The following is a 24,275-nucleotide window of genomic DNA, read 5'->3' as shown; positions in this document are numbered from 1 at the left end:
TTAAACACTTACACATAAACTTTATGGCAGAAATTTGGCCGCAGCTTTATTTATTAAAATACTCAAGTAACAATGCAAATCACATTCATTTCATATCCCTCACTTCCTAGGCGGCCTTCCATTTTCATTACCAACAGCTAGTTGGTCCCGACCTAGCTGCTTTTTCCCAACATCCCACTACATTATATTCCATTCCAAGTATTCCATTTGCAAGACCTGCTGTGTCGCCCGGCCTCACCTGTCTGTGGCGGTGCCGCACACAGCATACATTATCATATCTTGTACTTATTTCCCCACAATCCATGGCCACCTGGAAGGAGCCCTACTCCATTTTCCGCCAAGCTGCGACCGCCAACCCCCCCCAAAAAAAAAAAAAAAAAAAACAACCCGCCCATATAACACAACTATACCCATTGAAAGACAACCCTAAAACCCAGAACAATCACACCCAACCATAACTTCCCCTTCATCAACCATAAACACTAGTAAACTAGCTCAACCCCCAGGGAACCAATCATTTTTCTCCATCCATCACCTCCAAATTTCTGACAATGCCATGGCCCAGTACAGTGGCATGATAACCTTCTCTGATCTGTTCATGATCCCCTTCTTTATCATTCCTAGCATTCTGATTGCCCTTTTCGCCGCCGCCACTACACATTGCGCGGACAGCTTCATCGACTTGTCGATCAGAACTCCCAAGTCTCTTTCCTGGGAGGTCTCTCCAAGTACTGCCCTGGACATTCTGTATTTGTGCATGAGAATTTTGTTACCGACATGCATTACGTTCCACTTTCCACGTTGAACCTCATTTGCCATGTTGATGCCCATTTCTTGAGCTTGATTATGTCACTTTGCAGATCTTCATAATCCCCCTGTGTCTTCACTAATCTGAATAACTTCGTATTGTCCACAAATTTAATCACCTCACTTGTTGTACCAATGTCCAAATCATTTATAAAGATTTGAAGAGCATGGGTCCAAGCACCGAGCCCTGTGGCACCCCACTGGTGACGCTCTTCCAGTCCAAGTATTGTCCATTTACCCCCACTCTCTGTTTCCTATGCTCCAGCCAGTTTTTAATCCATGTGAGTATTTCACCCTCGATTCAAAGGCTCGCAATTTTCCAAAGTAGTCGTTCATGTGGAACCTTGTTGAACGCCTTCTGAAAATCCAGATATACAATGTTGACCATGTCACCCTTGTCTATCTGCCTGTTTACTCCCTTGAAGAAGTGCAGCAAATTCGTCAAACAAGATCTGCCTTTGCTGAAACCGTGCTGGCTGGTCCTCATCAAACCGTTTCCATCAAGGTGATCAATGATGCGGTCCTTTAGCAGCGCCTCTACCATCTTTCCCGGTACCGAAGTCAGACTCACCGGGCTGTAGTTTCCCGGATCTCCCCTCTAACCTTTTTTGAAGATCGACGTAACATTCGCCACCTTCTAGTCTTCCGGAATCTTTCCCGATTTGGTCAACAGATTGGCTATTAGTTGAAGCAGTTCAGCTATAGTCCCTTTCAGTTGCTTGATGACCCTTGGATGGATGCCATCAGGTTCCGGGGATTTATCGCTCTTAAGCCTATCAATCTTCCTACATACCTCTTCTAGACTGACCGTCAACCCTGTCAGATTCCCGCCTTCATTTCCAGCAAATAGCCTGATGGGTTCCGGTATGCTGTATACATCCTTTTCGGTAAATACAGACACAAAAAATGTGTTCAGTTTGTCGGCGATTGCTTTGTGCAAGCACATGGAGCACATATAAATTTGTGTTTGCAAATTAGTGGGGCTAGTTCTCGGAGTCTACGGTATTTTACAAAGGCACACGGGTGATATTTCACTTAGATCTAGTTAGTATTTATTTTAGCAATGTATATATACCATCTACTTGATACTCTGCCCTCACTGGGATTCCAGGGTTCTGATTTCTCTTGGGTTTCTTCTTCTCTCTCCCATTGCACTTTCAGCGTATGCAGTGGTGCATCCTCCTTCACTGCTATACTACCAAACAGTGTACCCCAAGGTTCTGTCTTGGGACCTCTACTTTTCTCCATCTATACCCACTCCCTCAGTGCACTGATCTCCTCCTGTGGTTTTCAGTATCACTTCTATACAGATGCCTCCCAGATCTCTCTACAGGAATCCAGGCCTGAGTCTCAGCCTGCCTGTCCGATATTGCCACCTGGATATCTCACTGCCATCTAAAAATGAATATGGCCAATATCGAGCTCCTTATCTTTCCAACTAAACCCACCTCCCACTCCCCCATTCTCTGTTTCTGTGGACAACACTCTCTTCCTCCCTGTCTTGTCAGCTTGAAACCTCAGGGTCATCTTTGACACCTCTCTCCCTCTGTGCTCAGATCCAACAAACCACTAAAACATGTCACTTCTTCCTCTATAATATTACCAAAATCTGACCTCTCATTTCTGAGCACATTACCAGAACCCTTATCCACACTCTCATTGCCTCTTGCTTAGACTACTGCAACTTGTTTCTCTCAGGTCTTCCACTCAATTATCTCTCTTCCCTTTAAACTGTTCAAAATTCTGCTGCACAACTTATATTCTGCGAGAACCACCATGCTCACATTACCCCTCTCCTCAAGTCACTTCATTGACTCCCCATCAATTTCCGAATAAAGTTCAAACTCCTCTTACTGACCTATAAGTGATTTCATTCTGCAGCCCCTCAATATCTTACCTCACTTATCTCCCCCGTAAACTCCATTCATTGGGTAAGTCCCTCCTATCCGTACCCCTTTCATCCACTGCCAACTCCAGACTCTGTTCCGTCTGTCTTGCTGCACCACATGCTTGGAACAGACTGCCTGAGTTATTATGTCAGGCTCTGTCTCTAGCAGTATTCAAAACGAAGCTAAAACCCCACTTTTTTGAGGCTGTTTTCAGCTCCCAACTCCCACTCAATGTAATATACCTATGTCTATCCTATCATTCTCTCTGCAAGAAACTCCCCAACTTATATATGTCCTGTCTTTCTGTCCAAATTAGATTATAAGCTCTTCTGATTGAGAGATATGATTGAGGTCTACAAAATCCTGAGTGGAGTAGAATGGGTACAAGTGGATAGATTTTTCACTCCATCAAAAATTACAAAGACTTGGGGACACTCGATGAAGTTACAGGGAAATACTTTTAAAGCCAACAGGAGGAATTTTTTTTCACTCAGAGAATAGTTAAGCTCTGGAATGCATTGCCAGAGGTTGTGGTAAGAGCGGATAACGTAGCTGGTTTTAAAGAAAAGTTTGGACAAGTTCCTGGAAGAAAAGTCCATAGACTGTTATTGAGAAAGACAAGGGGGAAGCCATTGCTTGCCCTGTATTGGTAGCATGGAATATTGCTACACCTTGGGTTTTAGCCAGGTACTAGTGACCTGGATTGGCCACTGTGAGAACGGGCTAATGAGCTTGATGGACCAGTAAGGCTATTCTTATGTTCTTATATCTATGTCTCTGTAGCAATTCTAATATTGTGTAATCCGCAATGATTCCTAGCTGACATTTGTGGGATACAAGAGTTGGTATGGTATGGATGTCTTATTTCTTCCTCCTTTTTCTGGAGCCATATGGTAACTCTAAAATAAAATATATACTACAAACATATACCAAGGTACACAGAGAAAGCACAATATTGTATACCCAGATTACTTTTTATGAAATTACTCCTCTTGACCCCCCCACCCCCACACACTCATGTGTCTATACTCCTATTTTGTATGTGTGCATAACCATGGGAAATTTTGTCAAAACATATTTGAGTAGGAAAACATTACAAATCCCTTATAAAATTCCCAAGTATGTATAAATCTCAACACACATACAAACTACCATGCCAACAGTTTCCAGAATCTCAATCTATCCAACCACAGGAGGTCCCCATGACTACAGAAATCCAGTACATAGAAAAAAATAGATGAGAAAGCTTGTAGGTGTTTACTGGGGATGGAGCCAAGCATTCAAATCAAGGGCAAGCTGACTGCTGAAAGCATGACAGCAAACCCATGAACCCTACCACTGGGGTGTTTGTTATCTACAGTGCTGCAGTGAGCTACTCAAAAGGACATCTGCCATGTCTTTCAAGCCAGACAGTCTTAGCCAGGTGAGACTGGCTGGGAGATAGTTACAAAAATAGAAGTGTGCTGTCGTCTGGTTTGAATGTTGTAGGGTGTACTCTGTTCACACAGCAGCAACAGCAGCTGGTGATGCTGGCTTATCTCCCATTCTGAAGGGCGGGGGAGGAAGGGAATGAAGGCAAAAGAATGGACTTCACTGTTCCAGCTGCTGGACAGAAAATGGAAATGCCAGTGACTGAAAAGCACAATTTGCAAACCAATGAAACAGAAAACCTCTCTGTTTCTCTTTCATTATTATAAAATAATAAGAATATACCAGGTATCAAAACTAATAAGAATATAATAAGAATATAACAGGTATCAAGAATAAGAATACAGTACTCCCCTGAAATTCACGGGGGTTCCGTTTCAGGAACTCCCACAAATTTTGAAAAACCGCGAATGCAGTTTTTTACCTGTCAAAAGGCAGGAGAGGGCAGCTGGAGCACCGACGGGTGATTAAAATCACTCATAGTCTGCTTCAACCGCCTCTTCCCATAGTAAAATCGGGCTACACCAATTAGGAGCTACTTTGACACGCAGCTCCTGATTGGTGTAGCTCGACTTTACTACAGGAAGAGGCGGTCAGAGCAGACCGTGAATGAATGAGTCCGCGATTCACGAACCGCGAATTTTCATTGGAACACTGTATAACAGAAATAATAAGAATATATCAGGTATCAAAAATCAGGGAAAATAAACAATCACCACACAATTATAATATACTTCTTAGGGCATCAAGTCTCCAAAGTAAAGTTGAGAAAAAGCAAAAAAAGAATACAAACAGGAAAAAAAAAACATTTAGGTAAATAGCCAAACACCCACAGATCAAAAAATGCTGAACACTGCCAAAATAAATTTATAGAACCCCTACAATACAATTCAAGGGCATAACGCTCCAGAAACCTGATCTGCATGTTCTTCCAGAAAATTCTCTTGCTGGGTAAGTTAAAAAAAAACAAACAAATACCTTGACATATGAAGCAGTGGCATAGCGGGGGGTGAGCGGGTGCCCGGGACGGTGGCACACCTCTCCCGCCTTCCTTGGACGTTTGTACACACTTACGTTTGTTGCTTCATACCCGTGAGGAACTCATTCTCCTTCTCTGTGTGTGACTGTTTACCCATTTTAGGTTTGCAGGGTGAAATGACAGACTACGGGGTCCTTTCATTAAGGCGCGTTAGACATTTTAAGGCATGCTAAATGCTAACACATCCATTATGATCTATAGACGAATTAGTGTTTAGCGAGTGCTAACACGGCTAGCACGCCTTAATAAAAGGACCCCCATAGTCTGTCATTTCAAATCTCACTACATCTTCCACTGAGTGCTTAATCTTGCAGTTTTCACAGTGCTTCCTTCCTTCCCATACTGAATTCCTTCTACCAATCATAGTCTCCCTGTATAAAAATCTTGGGGAGGCTGAGCATACCCAGTCACAAGTCCCCAATTTTCACCGAGTTACTTGGTCAGGGCACTCTAGGTGCCTATAGCTCTTCCTCTATTCTGCATGTCCAGCATCTCTCCTTTTCTTCCTCCCCTTCCAATTCCAATGTGTCTCCCCTTTCCCCTCACTCTTTCCAGTTCTGGCATCTGTCCTTCTCCTTACCTACCTGCTGTCCTTTCTAATTTGCTTCAATCACCACCGATAGTGATGCTCCATCAACAAAATTAGTGTGCCTTGGACATTTGACCTTCCCTCTAATGTGACCTGCCCTCTCTGACAAAACTTCCTGCTTCTACAAGGCCGGGAAGTCTCGAGGCAGGTTGATTTAGTTGATTCAAGGTCACTACTGGTGGTGATTGAAACAATGTAGGGGGAACCATGGAAAGGGAAGAAGGGAGAGGGACAGACAGATGTTAGAACTGAGAAGATGAGGGAGAAAGTTTAGAGATGATGGAACCAGGAGGGGGGAAAAGAAAGGTGAGAGATGTTGGACTTGTGAGATGGAGGTGCTAGACCCAAGGAAAGAGAGATGCAGGACTCAGGAGGTGCTGCTCTGCTGGACCTGAGATGGAGGGACAGGCAGACAAGGAGAGGTGCAGGACTCAGGTGTTGGAAGTATAGATGCTGGACAAGCAGGGGAGGGGTAAAAGGGAGAGAGAAAGAGATGGGACTGGAGGAGAGGAAGAAAAACATCAGATCTCAGAGGGAGAGAAGGAAAAAACACTGGACTCTAGAGAGAAAGAGGGGGAAAGACACGACCCAAATAGGAGGGATAGTGGGTTAAGGGGGGGGAAGAGGATATTGGCCCCAGGGTAGACAGCATGGAAGGAAGAGAAGATGAGGGTCAGGGAAACAGAGAAGAGATTTGGGGCTTGGAGAAAGCATAGGGACAGGGAAATAGAAGAGAGAGAGGAAATAGGGACACACAGGAACAATGGAGTCAGGATGGAAATGCAGGACAGGTTAAAAAAGGGACACAGAGGAGAGATGCTAAAAATAGGGGAGGATACAGACGAGAGGGCACATACTCAATGGGAGGGAGGGAGGGAGGGACAGTTGCACAGAGAGGAGATGCTGGACCAGAAGGTAGAGATAAAGAGGGAAGATGAATATTAGACATGGAGAGTAAAGAACTATCAAATAGGCAGGAGACCCTGCAAAGACAGGAGATAAACAAAAATGCAGAAAAGAGCCTTTGAGACCAAAGGGAATAGAAAAATAAATGTTCAGACAGCAAAGGTAGAAAAAAGTATTTTATTCTGAATTTATTAATTGGAATATGTCTGCTTTCGGAAATGTTTCTGGTATTTTGGATTTCAATTTCTCTATTATTGTGTGCAGAGTCTCACTTCCTGAAGTTTTCAGTTCAGTTACTTGCCTTCATACCTCTATTACTGTTGTGTGTCTCCTTGTTTCATATTTCCTGAGGATCTGTCTGTGTTTTGCATGTGGGACTAAGGTGTGATATTCTGCAAGCATGTAGTGCCTGTGGAGAGATCTTGTTGCAGTCGTGTTTCTTTTGGTTTTTTCACTAGGTGGTGGATTGTTTTCTTAGGACACAGTGTAATACCCGATATGCAAAACCAATTTCATTAGTTAACAGGCTAATTAGTACCAATAATTGACATTTCAATACTTATTAGAATTAATTACAAGTTTGAATCATTTGAATAAATCCAGAACCAATACCAAACCAATCCATTGCCTGATACATAAAGGTCCATTCCACGCGATCAAAGGCAACAAAAATTTGGTATTGCTAAATCTCAAAGTTATAGGTGGTTGCAGTTGAAGCAGGCCTTTCAGGAGGGGTTCCCTGACTGGAAAAATCTTAAAAATCAGTATAGTTTGCCGTTCCTGTGCTTCCAGGCGGATTTCCTGGGTCACCAGGCCGTTCAGTAGTATAAATTTGAATAAGAAACCAAAAACTGGTCTTTGTGACATTTGGAGCAATGAGATAAAGCAACAGATTACTGCATCTCAATGGCCACAAATTTGGACTTGGCGGATGAGATGTACGGTGTCTGCATCTATGAGACAAACTTGGGTTTTTTTGTTATATAGAGCAGTTTGGATCCCAGTTCGGTTGCAGAAATTAGATAGTTCCAAGTCTAATAGGTGTTGGCACTGTCATCTCGAACCTGGGACATTAGATCATTTGTTATTTTATTGTCCCTTGATACTTCAATTTTGGAGATCCATTTGGGATCAGGTAAACAAAGTAATGGAAAATCCAGTGGCACTAACATATGACACTGTGCTATTTGGCACTATGATGAGAGCTAAAAGCCAAATATCATCCCATAATAATAAACTTCTATTTATTATAGCAGGGGTTGCCATACAGCTTATTCTAAGGAATTGGAAAAACTGGGATAGACTGAACTATTCCTTTTGGTGGGAGTCTCTCTGTCACATTTTTAAGATGGAACGTAATATGGCCATACATCAGGGACATTTTAAGAAGTTTCTGAAGATTTGGGAGCCATTGACAAAATTTTGCAAAGAGTGATTGCTGATTATGCCCTTTGGTCATACACGTCCAGGGTGGGTGGGTGGGAGGGAGGGTTGGAATGTATTTTTCAATTTCTCAATTTGAGTGTACTTTTTGAATATAATTATGGAGGGTGATAAATCTTTTTGTCATAGATTATAATTGTAATTGTATTTAAGTGATTTTATAGAATAAAAAGCCCAAGAGCTAGTCTCGATGGGCGAACTTAACGCGGGGCTGGGTGGCCCGCCGGATCGCCCATCGGACTAGTTAGGCCGAAGGAGGGGTAGGGGTAGCGGGCCCAAAGGGGGGCGGTCACTAAGAAGGGATCGCATTGGCTGTCGCGGCCGAAAGGAATTGTGGGGGAGGGAAGGGTTAAAAAGGCAGGGCTCGCGGAGGACCCGAACAGTTTGGGTCCTCCGAAGCAGCTTTCCATTCGCGAGCGCAGCCTACAGTTTCCCTGCAAGAGCGTCGGTCATCTGAAGCAGCTTGCCGGCCGGGAGGGCACTCGCGGTCGCGGATTACTTTACCCGAACGAGTCCTGGTGCTGCAAAGAAGCTCGCCGGCCAGACGCGTGTTCGCGGTCGCGGCCTACATTTTCTCCACGTGGCCGACCGGAGCGTGAGAGCATGGCGCACTCGTCGCAGGCGGACCCAGCTGAAATTTCGCTGCTAGCGGGCGACTCCCTCGACAAAGAGGATCACTTCCCGGTGAGTGTGGCTGCAAGGGGGGGCAGGCAGTTACCTCCGAGGCGCTCCCGCGCATCGGCACGGGCAGCCATAGCGCTGGAGGTAGTGGGGGTGAGGCCAGAGGCAGGTAGAGGAGCGGGGTCATCGCGCAGAGGCAGGAGCCGGAATCCGGCGGGAAGGGGGAGGAGTATCGCGGCGAGAGAGGGGGCGCAGAGTAAGGGTTGCACGTCGCGGTGCGGGGTCTACCCGCAGGGGCAGGAGCCGGAACCCTGCCGCGGGAAGGGGGAGGAGCGTCGTGGGGGCGCAGAACTCGGGTGCCTTGCCGGCCGGGAGGGTCACGGTCGTCGGGGACCCGGGGGCGGTGCCCCCGGAGCCTGCCCATCATGAGCCCGCTCCCAGGGGGGGTGGAGGGCCGGGGAGAGAGCCGGCGGTGGCGCCCGAGCTCCCCATGAGATCGGGCTGGGGGGGGAATGCGCCCGAGTCTGCCGCTGTTCCTGGCACCCCCTCGACATCAGGAATGGGGGGAGGTGGGCCAACGGGCTCAGCGGGCTGGTGGGCTCCCGGGTCTACAGGTCCCTGGCGCGCGCCCTGGAGTGGAACCCCATGGGTGTCAGTCCCTCCACCGTTTCCTCCTTATCCTTGGGGACCGGGTGCTCTTGGGGGTAGCGGGGGACCTCATGTTGGGGCTGGTTCTACGGGGCTTACTACCATTCTGCTGTGCCGGTTGCTGGCCCCTGTTCGGATTTCTTCCCACAGGACGTCGCTGCGGGACCTGTCGAGGTGGCTGGGACTTCTGATACTGGACAGTCTAGCGGAGGAACGGCTGCAACTCCACAGATCGGTGGCGGAGAGCATGCTCGAGACCAGCAGCGTCCAGCTACAGTGGCTGCTGCGGAAGGCGCCACTTCGGGAGCGGCTGGAGGCGGACACAGACCTGGAGACGACCGGATCACGGGTAACATGGCCCTAGGGGCTGGGGTTAGTGTTCGGGAAAAACGGGGGAAGAAAAAGGGTAAGGGTAAAAAGAGATGGGTGGGCAGAGATTCTTCTTCGTCTTCCTCTTCCTCCTCTGCAACCTCTTCTTCCTCTTCTTCGTCTTCCTCCTCTGGGTCACGTCGGCGGGGAGAGGGAGAGGATCAGGCGCGAGAGGGCACAGATCGGGGCGCCCCTGCGCTCGTAGCGTTGTAAGTGGACAGCGCTTGGTGTGTGCAGTGGGGCTCAGGCTTGCTGCCCCTCTCCCGGCCACCTTAGCAAAGGATCCTGGATCACTGGGGGCAGGAGTGGGGGTGCTCGTTGTGTGCTGCCTGTTTCTTCACAGGGTTGCCGGGCTGCTGCTTTTGACTGCCTCATGGGCGGCTGCTAGGCCTTGTGGTGAGGCGGTGGGGCGGATTTGGCCCCCTTTTCCTCTGTACCAATATGTTATACTAAAATATAAATATAATAAAATTAAATTAAATAAAATAAAAATAACATAAAATGAAATAAAACCGAAACCAAACCTCATTGAATCAGGTTCCTCAGCCTGTGCCTGACTGGGGGGGAGCTTGGGGCACGGTGGATACAGATTCTGCCTCGGCCCCTGCAGTGGGGGGGTTTCCTGCCCTATGGCTCCTCTTAGTTGCTCTTGCACGAGGGCGCTGCTCTTACGCGCCGGCTTCGTGTCCGTGCGGAGGGAGGCAGGGTCCTTCCGTTGGAGGGCGGGTGCCTTGGTGGCAGGTGGGGGAGTTCGCTCTGGTGGCTCCTTGCTCTAGGGCCTTGTTCCCTCTTCTTTATGGTCTTGCGGTCTCCTGGTGAGTCGGCTCCTTCTCCTTCTTTTCCTTTTTCCTGGGGCAGGGGTCCGGATGGGGGGGGGGCTTGGCCTGGAGGTGGGGATGTCAGTAGGGGCTGAGGCCACTGGCGGGTGTTCTATCGGGTGGATGCTTTGGGGGTTTGCTGCTGCTCTTTTGGTTTTGTTTCAGGTCTGGTGATGGCAGTCTCCGGGGATCGTCTCTTCTTCACTGGTGGTCCATGGACGGAATTTCGGATACGTTGGAGCCAGCGTGTGACGGGGTCCAAAGACTAGGTGGTAGCTTCGGATGGCGCCACTGCCTCCCAGATTCCTATTTGCTTTGCTGCCGAGCAACGGCTAGGACTGTTAGTGCAGTTGATGACTGTGCCCCTGGAGGACACGGCTTACAGCTGGGGGTCAGCAGACACATTGGTTGCGGCGAACGGCGCCATCCTTTCTTCCAGTCTGGTTTTGGGATCGCTGAGAGACTGGTGGTTGCTTCGAGGGCGCCACTGCTACGGTGGCATGCCCTTTTGCCAGCTGTCTGCAGGACATGGAGTTGTTCTGTGGCAGCGAAATGTGGCTTGGTTGGTGGCCTGGCTTCCCTTTGGGGGATTGGGCTGATCTGGTGCTGTGGACCCTCCGGGAGAACAGGACCGGGCGGTTCTGTGGTCTCTCTGGGGGGCAGTGCTAGGACGGTTCTGTGGACTCCCCGGGGGGGCAGGACCGAGGTGGTTCTGTGGACTCCCCGGGGGGGCAGGACCGGGGTGGTTCTGTGGACTCTCCGGGGGGGGAACACCCAGGGTGGTTCTGTGGACTCCCCGGGGTGGCAGGACCAGGGTGGTTCTGTGGACTCCCCGGGGGGGCAGGACTGGGGTGATTCTGTGGACTCCCCGGGGGTGGCAGGACTAGGGTGGTTCTGTGGCGTCCATGGGAGGGCAAGATCGGGGTGGTTCTGCGGCTCCTCGGGGGGAACACCCAGGGTGGTTCTGTGGACTCCCCGGGGGGGGGGCAGAACGAAGGTAGTTCTGGGCCTCCCCTGGGGGCGGGGCCGGGGTGGTTCTGTTAACTCCTGGAGGGGAGGATCCGGGCAACGGTTCTGGGGACTCCCGGGATGGGCTAATGCTGGCTTGGTTTGGATGGTTTCCTTGGGGCTAGCTGGGGTAGGTTCTTTGGTATCCAAGGATGGGGCGAGCTTGAGGAGGTTCTGGTGATCTCCTTAGAGCACGATTGAGACTGGGTATGGTTTAGAGACCTCCTAGGGAGGACTAGGTCAGTCTGGGGGTTTTCCAGTGTGGGCTGGGTGGTGCTGGTTGCACGCTGCTGGTGGTGCATGGCGTCGGCCTGAGTTACATGGGTTTGCAGTGCCCTCCCCTAGGGCGAGGGGTGGTGATGGATGGTTGGTGCTTGTCCCAGATGGAGCGGGTGCTCCTGGTTCGAAGGGGGTGCTGCAGTGCGGGGCGCTGAGGGGCCCTGGTTCCAATGCTGAAGGACTTTATTCCCCTGCCCTGCAACGTGGGGCTGTTTCGGGGTGGTTGTGGTTGGACTAGGTGTTTGGTGGTGTCTTAGGGGCAGGGGACCAGGTGCTGCGTGGGCTCGTTGCTGGTTGGCGGGTGTTGCGGAGTTGCTATCATGGTTCCTCAGGTGATTGGCTCCTGCTTGGTTGTTTTCATATTTCGGTCGTGCGCTGACTTGCGGTTGGTCTGGTGGTGGCAGGAGTGGGTGGTCCTGGTTCTTTGGGGCGCGGGCAGTATGGGGGCCGGTGTGATATAGGGTGCGGTCCAGGTGCCTCGGTCTGCGACCCTTTCTCTCCCCCTTTCTCCTTTGGCTGGCTTGCCGCTGTTCGTGGCGCTTGTCTTGGGTCGTTTTGGGTGGGCAGGGCTAGGGTGGTCCTGCAGTATCTCGCATTAGCTCTGGGAATATCTGTTCGTTACCTGGTGGTGGGTCCCGTCCTGAGTTTATGGCCATCCCCTTTTGGACCTGGGGGTTTTATTCGGTGGCCCCGTTGGGTTGGAGCAGAGTTGTTCGGTGCATGCTCGGGCGGGGCTGTGTCGGGGGGAGGCCCATTTTGGATTTGGTTAGTCTCAGTCGGTTCCTTCGGGGACTTCTTGGTCAATACTAGTTTGCTGGATTTGGAGCTGGATGCGGGCGTGTTATTCCTTGTCGCCCCTCTGGTGTATAGGTGCGAGTTGGGCTTGGGGTCTTAGTCCTGGTTCTTCGGGTTCTCATGGTGCCTTGTTGGCGTGGTTGCAATCGGTCGGATCGGCTCTCTTTACGCTTGGTGCCGGTGGGGGTGTGTCTGGGTGTGGGTCGGCCGCTTCCTGTGGGGGGATTGCTCTGCGGCTGTGTTATGTGGTGCCTTCCCTCCAGTTTTTCCAAGCTGCTATGCTGGCGGTTGGTGCCTTGGGTTACAGTCTGGAGATTCAGGGGCAGGGGGCTGTTCTGGTGATGTCCAGGGCTGTCGACTTGATTTGTCTCGCTTGGGCTGGTGGACTGTTCAGGGGGTTCCTCCATGGGGGAGGGGTGGGGCGAGCAGGGTCCTTGCCGTCCTGTTAACGGGGTGGTTTCGGCAGGGTTTGGGGCTCGTCCTTGGGGGTCCAATTCTGGGTTTCATCCCGCCCTCTGGGTGGGTCCTGGGGGCTCTGGGGTTGGGCTTGGAGGTCAACTGGCCTGGGTTGTGTCTTGCTGGGCTTCTGCTTCGTTGAGCCTCATGATGGGCTAGCAGTTGTGATTTGCTGTTGGACGACTTCGCCTCCTGTTGCGAGCGAGTGTTGGTCTTCTAGCCGCAGCCCTGTTTTCCTTTTATTGGGGGGGGGGCCTGTAACGCGTTACAGGCCTGTGGCGGTATCCCGAGCTACTGGCTAATGGGCTCATCAAGGGATGAGCGGTGGGCTGGCTGAGAGCTGTGCCTGGTGGGTCGGATGACCCTGGATAATGGGGCATGTGTGGGACATGCCACCCCTCGGACCCTTGCTTAGACGGCGGGGTCGGGGGCCAATTACATCTAATGGTAGCTCGGGATCAAGGTCACAATGGTGATACCATTGTTATGGGTTATTGTTAATGTGTTATTTATGGCTGTTAATTTATATATTGATTTATGTAAATGTTATCTGAATATGTTAATATTCAATAAACAGGGCTGCGGCCAGATATTACCAACAAAGTGTATTGTCTCATTGAGATAGGTGAAAGGTATGTTGGGAAGGGGGTAATGTGTTATATAGAGGCGGGTCACTCCAGGTCCCGCTGTTATAAAAAGCCCAAGAGCTAGTCTCGATGGGCGAACTTAACGCGGGGCTGGGTGGCCCGCCGGATCGCCCATCGGACTAGTTAGGCCGAAGGAGGGGTAGGGGTAGCGGGCCCAAAGGGGGGCGGTCACTAAGAAGGGATCGCATTGGCTGTCGCGGCCGAAAGGAATTGTGGGGGAGGGAAGGGTTAAAAAGGCAGGGCTCGCGGAGGACCCGAACAGTTTGGGTCCTCCGAAGCAGCTTTCCCGCCTGCCCGCCCTCTAGTTTTGGGGTGTGTAAGGTAGTCAGGGTGGCGGTATCCCGAGCTACTGGCTAATGGGCTCATCAAGGGATGAGCGGTGGGCCGGCTGGGAGCTGTGCCTGGTGGGTCGGATGACCCTGGATAATGGGGCATGTGTGGGACATGCCACCCCTCGGACCCTTGCTTAGACGGCGGGGTCGGGGGCCAATTACATCTAATGGTAGCTCGGGATCAAGGTCACAATGGTGATACCATTGTTATGGGTTATTGTTAATGTGTTATTTATGGCTGTTAATTTATATATTGATTTATGTAAATGTTATCTGAATATGTTAATATTCAATAAACAGGGCTGCGGCCAGGTATTACAAACAAAGTGTATTGTCTCATTGAGATAGGTGAAAGGTATGTTGGGAAGGGGGTAATGTGTTATATAGAGGCGGGTCACTCCAGGTCCCGCTGTTATTATATGATTGTATTTTATTTTGCACTTACTTATGGCTTTAAAATGAATAAAAAAAATAAAAAAAAGAATTAATTACAAGTCAGGCATATAAATTTAGGCACAGGATCTGCAGCTAAATTGTACATGTGTCAAACCAAGGGGTGTGGAAATGGGCGGATCAGAAGTGTTCCTTTAAGTTACACATGTAGTTATAGAATAACAGCATCCACGTCTAAATGTAGGGACAGGCATTTGTACCATGTTTTTGGTAGAAGTGGCCATGCCTACAGTCAGGCGTGGGTCCCAGGCAAAAGCGCTATTCTATTAACTACACCTAAATTTAAGCGTGGCTTACAGAATAGCTATTTTTCTCAGCGCCAACTTTTTAGGCACCATATATAGAATTTACCCCTTTATGTTTTGTTTCATATCATTGAAATGAAAAGTGTCAAGAAAAGTATGGAACAGCTTGTCGGTTTCATGGCTCCACATCATTCTCTTATTGGCTGGGCTGAGAACTTTTCAGTGGCCCCTCATATTGTGATGTCATAATGCCTCATTTCACCAGTACCTAAGAGCCAGCCTCATTGGTGATGTCACAATGGCTTGGTTTCCCTATACTTGTGCCCATTTACAAGATGTGTTTGCCTCATTGAAAGAAAAAGTGTCAAGAAAAGTGTAGAATAACTTGTAAGTTTCATGGCTCTACATCATTCTCTTCTAGGTTGGGCTGAGAACTTTTCAGCAGCCTCTCGTATTTAATTTGCATTCAGCCTGGTAAAATCCCAAAAGAGTAAAATAGAAATAAACAGTGGATTTTCCCAAGTCCATCTATTTTGTCACTCACTCTGTAATTCCCTACCACCAATCATCTATTTTGTCACTCACTCTGTAATTCCCTACCACCAATTGTCACGTTTGTCTGTTTGATTAGATTGTGAGCTCTATCTAGCAGGGATTGTTCCTTACATGGTTAATGTAAATGTAGATCAATATGTGCATCTAACAGCACTATAGAAATGATAAGTAGTAAAAGTAGTAGTAGTAGCTCACACCTTGTGCAGTAATAGCTCAAGGGTGGGTTACATTCAGGTGCATTAGGGCCAGGATTCTCAAAAAAACGCTTAAAAAGCAACTGTCAGATAACGCAGCCGTTCTGTTAGCAAATTTTAAAAAAGCGATTCTCCAATAAAACGATCATGTAAATGAGGTTGGCAGAGAGTAGCGAAGACTTGCAAAATTTGAATGTGCCCATTGCTGGTGATAGCAATGGGCACATGCACAGAAAAAATGTGAATAAAAAAACAAAAGCACAACAACAGCGGGAGAGATGTTCAATCTCTCCCACTGCTAACCAACAACCCCTCCCCCCCAGTAGCGGGAGAGATGACCATTCTCTCCCACCGCAAATAACCCCCACACCTGCAGTGGGAGAGATGCCCACTCTCTTCCCCTGCCTTTGATGCCCCCTGCCTCCAACGCCCCCCCCCCCCTTTATCTCCATGTAGATGTCTGACCAGAGGGATGCAGATTTCCTCCACCCCAGCTGGCCAACTGATTCTCTCCTGCTGCAAACAACCTCACCTCTGCAACCTATGGGAGGGGCCTTAAACAATTTGGGCCAATCAGTACCTCATTCCCCTCCCTGGTGCATCCCATGCCGCTTTTGGAAAATGGCTCGGCATTTTTTAAGAATCCACTGGAGGGCTCATTTCAGTGTTGAAGAACCCATTTGCATGTCATTGTTGAAGACTTCTAGAAAGCTCGCTAAAGACAGAGATAATCCGTTTTGATAATCCACTGCTAAAAATGCGTGCAGGCTAAACTGTCAGTAAACAGTTTAGCGACAGAGTTAAAGTTTTGAGAATCTGGGCCTAGGAGTTTCCCTGTCCCCAGGATTTACAATTTAATTTGGTACCTGAGGCAACATAGGGGTAAGTGATTTGCCCAAGATCATATGGAACAGCAATGGGATTTGGCCTGGGCTTCCCTGGTTGTCAGCCCAGTGCTCTTCTAGCTACTTCTCCAAACCTAGGCATGCCAGTGCTGCCAATTCAGTAGTGAGTTCACAATTATTTTTTTTCTTCATTCTGGAGGTAGAAATTGACAACAGGGGTTTAAGGAGAACCTACTCAAGCAAATTCTCAGTCTGCATGTGCTAGTGGACTAAATATTGTAAAAAAAAAAAAAAAAAGGGGGGATAAATGTGCAGATTTTTGATCCATGCAGTGCAGACCCCCAATTATGCCCACTAGAAATCTCTGCATATTGTGAATTTCCACATGGAACTAGTGTCTTTCTGAAATCACCAGTTACATGTATATGCAATCTACAGATGTAAATGTTGCTATATATAGAGAGAGTAATTCAAAAATACTCCATTACAGGGCCACTGAATGACCCATATAATTAATATATTGTGGAAGGAAAGGAAAAAGCCTCAGATTCAAAGTGAAAAAATACTGGAGGGATAACAAACTCAACCACCAAATAAATGCCGTAGAGTGACTAAATGAAGCAATTTGAAAAAAGAAAAAGTCATTGCTTGAAAAGTTCACTTCATAAAAATATAATCATAAATCTTTGTGCACAATCTTGTACAAAGAACTCTGCTCAGAGATATGAAGGCATAGTGTTCCACCTCACCCACCAATCATTGCAGTGTTCAGTACATAATTGATATATCCAAATTTAAATATTAGACTGTTGTGTTGCTAGCTGCTAAAGCTATGCCTAGTTCTTAATAGCAATAGCAAAAATTAAATTAATTTTGCACTTATCTTTGAAAAAATATAGCTGGTTCCGACGTGCCACGTTTTGAATCTGCGTCAGGGAACTGACACAACAATTAAAGTTAGACTGGAGGTACAAACTCATGAAATAAGAATTATAATTTTCTAAAGGTATGCAAACCCGATTTCTTCCCAGTGTACAAACGGTGACTGAACGCCAAGAGAACAATTTAAAGGGCTGTGTTCGCGCCAAAAATAGCGTGATGATGTCAATGCGCAAAAAATTACACTGGAACTGTCCCGCTTAATGAAATGAAAGAAAGAGTCAAAAATCAAACAAAAACGCCACTACCAACAAAAATCTACACTGACTAGCTATCCTATTCTGTTTGTACATGAAAGGAACAATATTATTCACAAAAAGGCTTGCCACTCTATTTCGTTGTTCAGACCCCGAGGAATCAGAGAACCTAAAGTGTATATCCATTTCTGTTCTGAGGAATATAATCTAGTTTTAAGATCTCCCCCTCTGGGGAGCGTTGGAACATCCAGAATAGAAAAACGTATAGAAGAAATGGGATGTTCAGCTTCAATCCAGTGATGAGTAAGGGGTGCTTCCATAACTTCCCTACCTATTCTGCTAATGTGTTCCCCTATTCTGACCCGAACGCTCCTCATGGTATGGCCCAGGCGCCTTAGGCCCCACCAGTAGGCGGAGCTTTGGGACGGATGGGCCAATCCGGCCTCATTCCGTCTTTGGCTGCCTGCCGGACAGGCGGGTTTGGTTCCCGTCTGTCCGGCCAACTACAGAAAGGTACGGGGAAGGGGAGTGGGGGTGTCATGGGGGTCGGCCAGGGGGGGTCGCGGGTCAGCTGGGGGGGTGGTCGGAGGTTCTTGGGGGGGGCGGTCGTTGGAGGGAGGGGGGTTTGCGTCGAGGGCAGAAGGGCCTGGGATCCCTCCTGCCCGTAATGTAGTGCGGGATGGGGGTAGGGGGTCGCCGTGGCCAGGAGGGTTTGGGCTCCCTCCTGGCCTGAACAACTAGCGGGGGGAGGGGTCGCCAGGGCCAGGAGGACTTGGGCTCCCTCCTGGCCCAATATTGTCGGGGAGTTGGGGAGTCTGCGGGGCAAGAGGGCTTGGGCTCCCTTTTGCCCCGATAGTGTCGGCGAGTCGGGGGGGCAAGAGGGCTTGAGCTCCCTCTTGCCCCGATCGTATCGGGACCGCCAAGAGGAAGCAGCAGGACACCGGTAGGAGCTTCTACATGATGGGGGTGGTCGGGAGGCTGTGGGGGTACTTGCCAAATAGTGCCTTATTTTCGGGGGGGGCCTTATATTTCCCAGGTGGGGAAAAAAGGGGGGTGTCTTACTAAAGGAGGAGGTCCTATAATGGGGGAAACACAGTAGCAACACAACAGTCTAATATTTAAATTTGGATATATCAATTATGTACTGAACACTGCAATGATTGGTGGGTGAGGCGGAACACTATCCCTTCATATCTCTGAGCAGAGTTCTTTGTACAAGATTGTGCACAAAGATTTATGATTATATTTTTATGAAGTGAACTTTTCAAGCAGTGACTTTTTCTTTTTTCAAATCAGATTCAAAGTGAGCATTATACTTAGTGCACCACTAATTCAATCCGTCATAGGCAAAATAAAGCAACAGCACTCAGCTTAGAAACAAAAAAAAATATATGCTTATCTCAGATACTGCACAGAGATGCTTCTACAATAATCCTTAATATGCTGAGAAAAACAGCCCTAGGCAATATGACCCACACCAAACAGACCTCCTGTCACTAGCAGAATGCAGAGGTAGCCTAAGAGAAATATAGAAACATGATGGCAGATAAAGGCCAAATGGCTCATCCAGAGTGCCCATCCTCAGTAACCATTATCGCTTTCTCTCTGTAGAAGATTCCATGTGCCTATCCCAAGCTTTCTTGAATTCAGACACAGTCTCTGTCGCCATCAACTCGTCCAGGAGACTGTTCCACACACCTACCACCCTTTCTGTAAAAACGTATTTCCTTAGATTACTCTGAAGCTTATCACCTTTTAACTTCATCCTATGCCTTCGCATTCCAGAGCTTCCTTTCAAATGAAAGATACTTGACTCATGCGCATTTACATCATGTAGGTATTGCTACCGGGAGTTGGATCCTGCAGTTCTTTTTAGCAATGGGCGTTTCCTGTGCCGGTGTGCACGGAAGAGGAGTGAAGTTTTCCAGCTCTTACATTCCCTGAGGAACCCTTTGAGAGGCGAAACAAGGCATTTGTTGGAGGATTGGGCATGGATTCTGGACTGCACATCTAAATGGTGCCGTGGTGTTTTCATCTACAGTCTGGCCAGACATTTTCTACCAGCACAGCACGGTGTTTCAGACCATGGTCCCAAGCTAAGTAAAACTTTTTTTTTGCTTTTCCTGTGCACAGTGATGGGTATATTACCCTTTTGATAATTACATTTCAGTGGTGGTGGAGTTTTTTTTGCCAGTGATAGTACATAAATTTCCTTCTGAAATAACGGGGATACTACTAATAAAAACTAGAAGAAGTCAGAAAATGCTTCAATCAACAATATATGAACTGACCTCACTTCAAAAAAGACCCGTCTGTGAAGTGTGATCAATGTCTTTTAAGTCGCTCAGAAATGTGAAACTCAACAAGGAAGGAATACACCTTCCTGGAATGGAAACAGAGTTTACCTCCCAGTCATTGCAACTGTTTCAATAGAGATCACACTTCAAGTCAGGATACAAAATGATAGAAAAATTGTATCACAGTCCTTCAAGTAATTCAAATGCTGGTTTTCTTTCTTCATATGCTTGTCAAAACATCACTCAAAACATGAGTAATAAAATCATAACTTAACTCAATGAGGGGTTTGGGGTCCTGACGCAGCCCCGTTTCGTGTACTTCCTCAGGAGACCCACTCACAATTGCAGTAAACAGTCTTTTACACTTCAATACATAGTACATAAGCAGCTCGGACTTTAAACAGTATTGAAGTTGTTTACTGCTGCATTGAAATTTTTGAGGCTTTTTCTCCACTGGTTTGTGAAATGGTTATCGGGGGAGTGTAACCCATCTCTGGTGAGTAATATTTTGTAGTTAAATTTTGGGATTTAAACATCTTTATCATATCTCCCCTCTCTTGCCTTTCCTCCAAAGAATACAGATTGTGATCTTTAAGTCTGTCCCCCATACCCCTTATGACGAAGACCATGCACCATTTTAGTTGCCTTCCTCTGAACTGACTCCATACTTTTTATATCGTTTTGAAGGTGCGGCCTCCAAAATTAGAACAGTAGACTAAAATCCAGAAAAGCCCAGTACAAGTCTCACTGCAGCTTCTGTTAATCTTGAGCAAGTATTTAACTTTCTGTTGTCTCAGATACAAACATAGAGAGCAATGTTATAACTCGGTGCCAAGATGTTGGCATGCATGGCACTTAGGCATGCCTATAGTGGTGGTTCTCAACCCAGTCAGTCAGGTTTTCAGGATATCCACAATAAATAATTATACAGGTCAACACATCATTTTCATCAGAGTTAATGTTGGGTGGATTTTCTAGTATTTTTCATCCTGATTTCAAATCTGTGTTTAGTTTTTCACTATCACATCACATTTTTGTAATGAGGCTCATTATATATAATTATAAACATTAATTGGGTGATATATCATGCGCTTATAGGATAAAGGTATAAGGAGGGTTAACGACAATTGTCTTTGTTTTTTTATGCTACAGATGGTGATTAATATCAGTCTTTATCATGCCAAGACATTGTACTAATCATCCAGATAGCTTCTGTTACGCCTGTGGTTCATTCACGATGAAAACACAACGTCACCCAATTACCGTATATCTGAAAAAGGTATACAAATTGTACTTTGGCTGTCCACTGGGTGACCAGGATAAGGCTTGGGCTCCAGATATCATCTGTACCAGTTGTTCCAACAGATTTTGTGACTAGCTCAATCGACGAAAGGCTTCAATGTCATTTGTAATCCCAATGATATGGAGGGAACCATGAAACCATATTAAAGATTATTGCTTTTGCCTTGTGAACACAAGTGGATTCTCAGCTAAAACTAAGCACAAAATTATATATATTCTACTCTGGATTCTGCTATTAGGCCTGTTCCTCAGGATGACTCACTGCCTGTACCTCCAGAAGATGGACTTGCTTCTGTGGAACATGATGAGGAATGTGATGATGATGATGCAGCAGCTGGTCACAATCCAAAATTATCTGATCCTGATTATGTGAATGATGAAGATTCAGAACCAGAGACCTATGCATAAGCTGAGCTCAATGATCTTATTTGTGGTTTAAATCTTTCAAAAGAAAAAGCAGAACTTCTTGCTTCAAGGCTTAAGCAAAAGCACTTGCTTGCAAAAATATGCTTATATAACTCATTACAGAGAAAGGAATCATAACTTAACAACATTTTTCACTGTAAATGGCTCATTGTGGTTTTGGCATGACATCAATGGGCTCATCAATGAGTTCTTCAACAGTTTGTCACAAGTGCATTGTCCAGATGAATGGCATCTCTTCATTGATTCTTCACAGAGAAGCTTGAAGGCAGTGTTACTGCACAATAGAAATTCCAATTGCCCATTCTGCTCATATAAAGGAGTCTTATGAGAATATGAAGAATTTACTAGAAGCAATCAGTTATAAAACACACCAGTGAAACATCTGTGGTGATCTGAAGGTCATTGGCATGCTAATGGGAATGCAAGGAGGATTCACTAAATACTGCTGTTTCCTGTTCTTGTGGGATAGCAGATCTACAGCTGAACATTATGTCAAGCGCATCTGGCAGCTGAAGGATACCTATAACCCAGGGACAAGCAGTGTGAAATTTATGCCATAAAATATTTCTTCCACCTCTTCATATCAAGCTGGGGTTGATGAAGAATCTGGTAAAGGCCATGGGTAAAGCAAACTTGCTAGGTTTTCAATATCTTGTTTTAAAATTTCCAAAAATCAGCACTGCAAAACTAAAGGAAGGGATATTTATAAGCCCACAGATCAAGTCCATTATGCAGGATGAAGATTTTAAGCAATCACTCTCAGCAGCTGAGCTTGAAGCTTGGGAGGCATTCAAATGGTTAGTGGAAAACTTTCTGGGCAACCATAAGTCTCCTTCATACAAGGAAGGAGTTCAGAATCTCTTTGACTCATCAGAAACTTGGCTGTTGCATGTCTTTAAAAATACACTTTTTGCACTCACATCTTGACTTTTTTCCAGAAAATCTTGGTATTGTGAGTGACAAGCAAGGAGAATATTTTCACCAGGACATTCAGTTAATGGAGTATCGCTACTAAGGTTTCTGGAATGAGAGTATGATGGCCAACTACTGCGGATGTTGTGCTGTGACAATCCAGACGCAACTCACAAAAAGAAATCATACTCTAAGCATTTTTTTTTAAGAAATATTGGTTGCTAAGTGACACTGTCCAGTATAATTATGCTTTGTTTTGTGCTTATTTGACTTTGGACCGAAGATACTGCAACATTTCTTTAAGCTGATGCTGCAATTCTTAAAACCCTATTTGCTAAAACGCTATAAACTAACCTTAGTCATAACTTTAAAAGTTTACGTGACTTGGAAAAAACTAATAACAGATCTGAAATCAACATGAAAAAACTGATTTAGAAAAATGTGCTGTGTTGTCAGATGAGTCTGGAAAAAAAAAATTTTTTGTTGCCTTGTGTTATGAGAGAGATTTGCATGCACTGCCTCTTGCCATGCAAATCTCTTCAAAGTATATTCATCGTGGATATCCTGCAAACTCAACTGGCCCGGTGTGGCCTGAGGCATAGGAGCCAACTTTTCAAAATTATTGGGGGTGCTATACCTAATGGAAATCACCTCTTCCTGGATACAATCAAATAGTTTGTTCAATATTGGGGGTGCTCAAGCACCCAGAGCACCCACAGAGCTAGACCCTGAGGACTTGGTTCAGAACTACTGTGCTATAGCATATTAGTACAAAGCTATATTGGCATACACAAATCTAGGCACACCCATTTACATAAGGACAATGGCTGATGTATGTTGGTGTGTGCAAGTGTGCCCTGCCTCGTGCATAACTGATAGCATTCTATAAGTTGCATGCATTATTGGTGATACTTGCATGGCCTACTAATGCTCCACTCACATATACACCCTCCCCCTTGCAGTTGCATGCTAAGTGACTTTGGTACACACTTTATAGACTAGTGCCTATCACTTACGTATGTAAATATCAATTATTGGTGCCTCTAATGCACATAAGTGCTAGCATTCTGCAAATTGTGGGGCTCATAATCAAAAAACTAAATCGTCAAAAAAAACCCGCCTAAGTTGGCACTTGGGCGGCCTAATCACCAGGACGTTCAAATGCCGATAATCAAAACCGAATTCCTGGAATGTTCCTGGAATTCCTGAAATGTTCCACCCATTGTGCATCCAGAGATCCAAGGGGGTGTTGGGAGACTTGTTATGGGTGTGTTTTGGGCAGGCTTAACTTGGATGTCTTGCAGCGATAATCAAAGCTTTCCCAAAATGTCCTGGACAAAACTTAGGCGTTTGTAATTAGATCTGTTTTTTAAGCATCTAAGTGCCAGAAATTTACCCAAACTGACCAGATGACCACTGGATAAATTAAGATATGACCCTTCCACACTCCCCCATTGCTCACTAACCCCTCCCACCCCCAAAAAATCTAAATGAAAGAATATATATCTGTCTCTAGAACAGCAACACTTTAGTATGAGAAAGCCTAATAGAATATCACACAGGTGTCTTAAGCAACCTGATGGATGGACTAGTGCAGTGTTTCTCAACTCGGTCCTGAAGTACCCACTTGCCAGTCAGGTTTTCAGGATATCCACAATGAATATGCATAAATTTGATTTGCATACACTGTCTCCATTATATGGATATTCATTGTGGATATCCTGAAAACCTGATTGGCAAGGGGATACTTCAGAACCGAGTTGAGCAAAACTGCACAAGCCCATCCATCAGGTTACTTAAGATTTACTTCTTGCCAAAAAAATACAAGGATTTGGA

This window comes from Geotrypetes seraphini, chromosome 1 (genome assembly GCF_902459505.1).
Source record: "Geotrypetes seraphini chromosome 1, aGeoSer1.1, whole genome shotgun sequence".
NCBI classification, from domain to species: domain Eukaryota; kingdom Metazoa; phylum Chordata; class Amphibia; order Gymnophiona; family Dermophiidae; genus Geotrypetes; species Geotrypetes seraphini.
Note: the sequence above shows the minus strand (reverse complement) of the source record.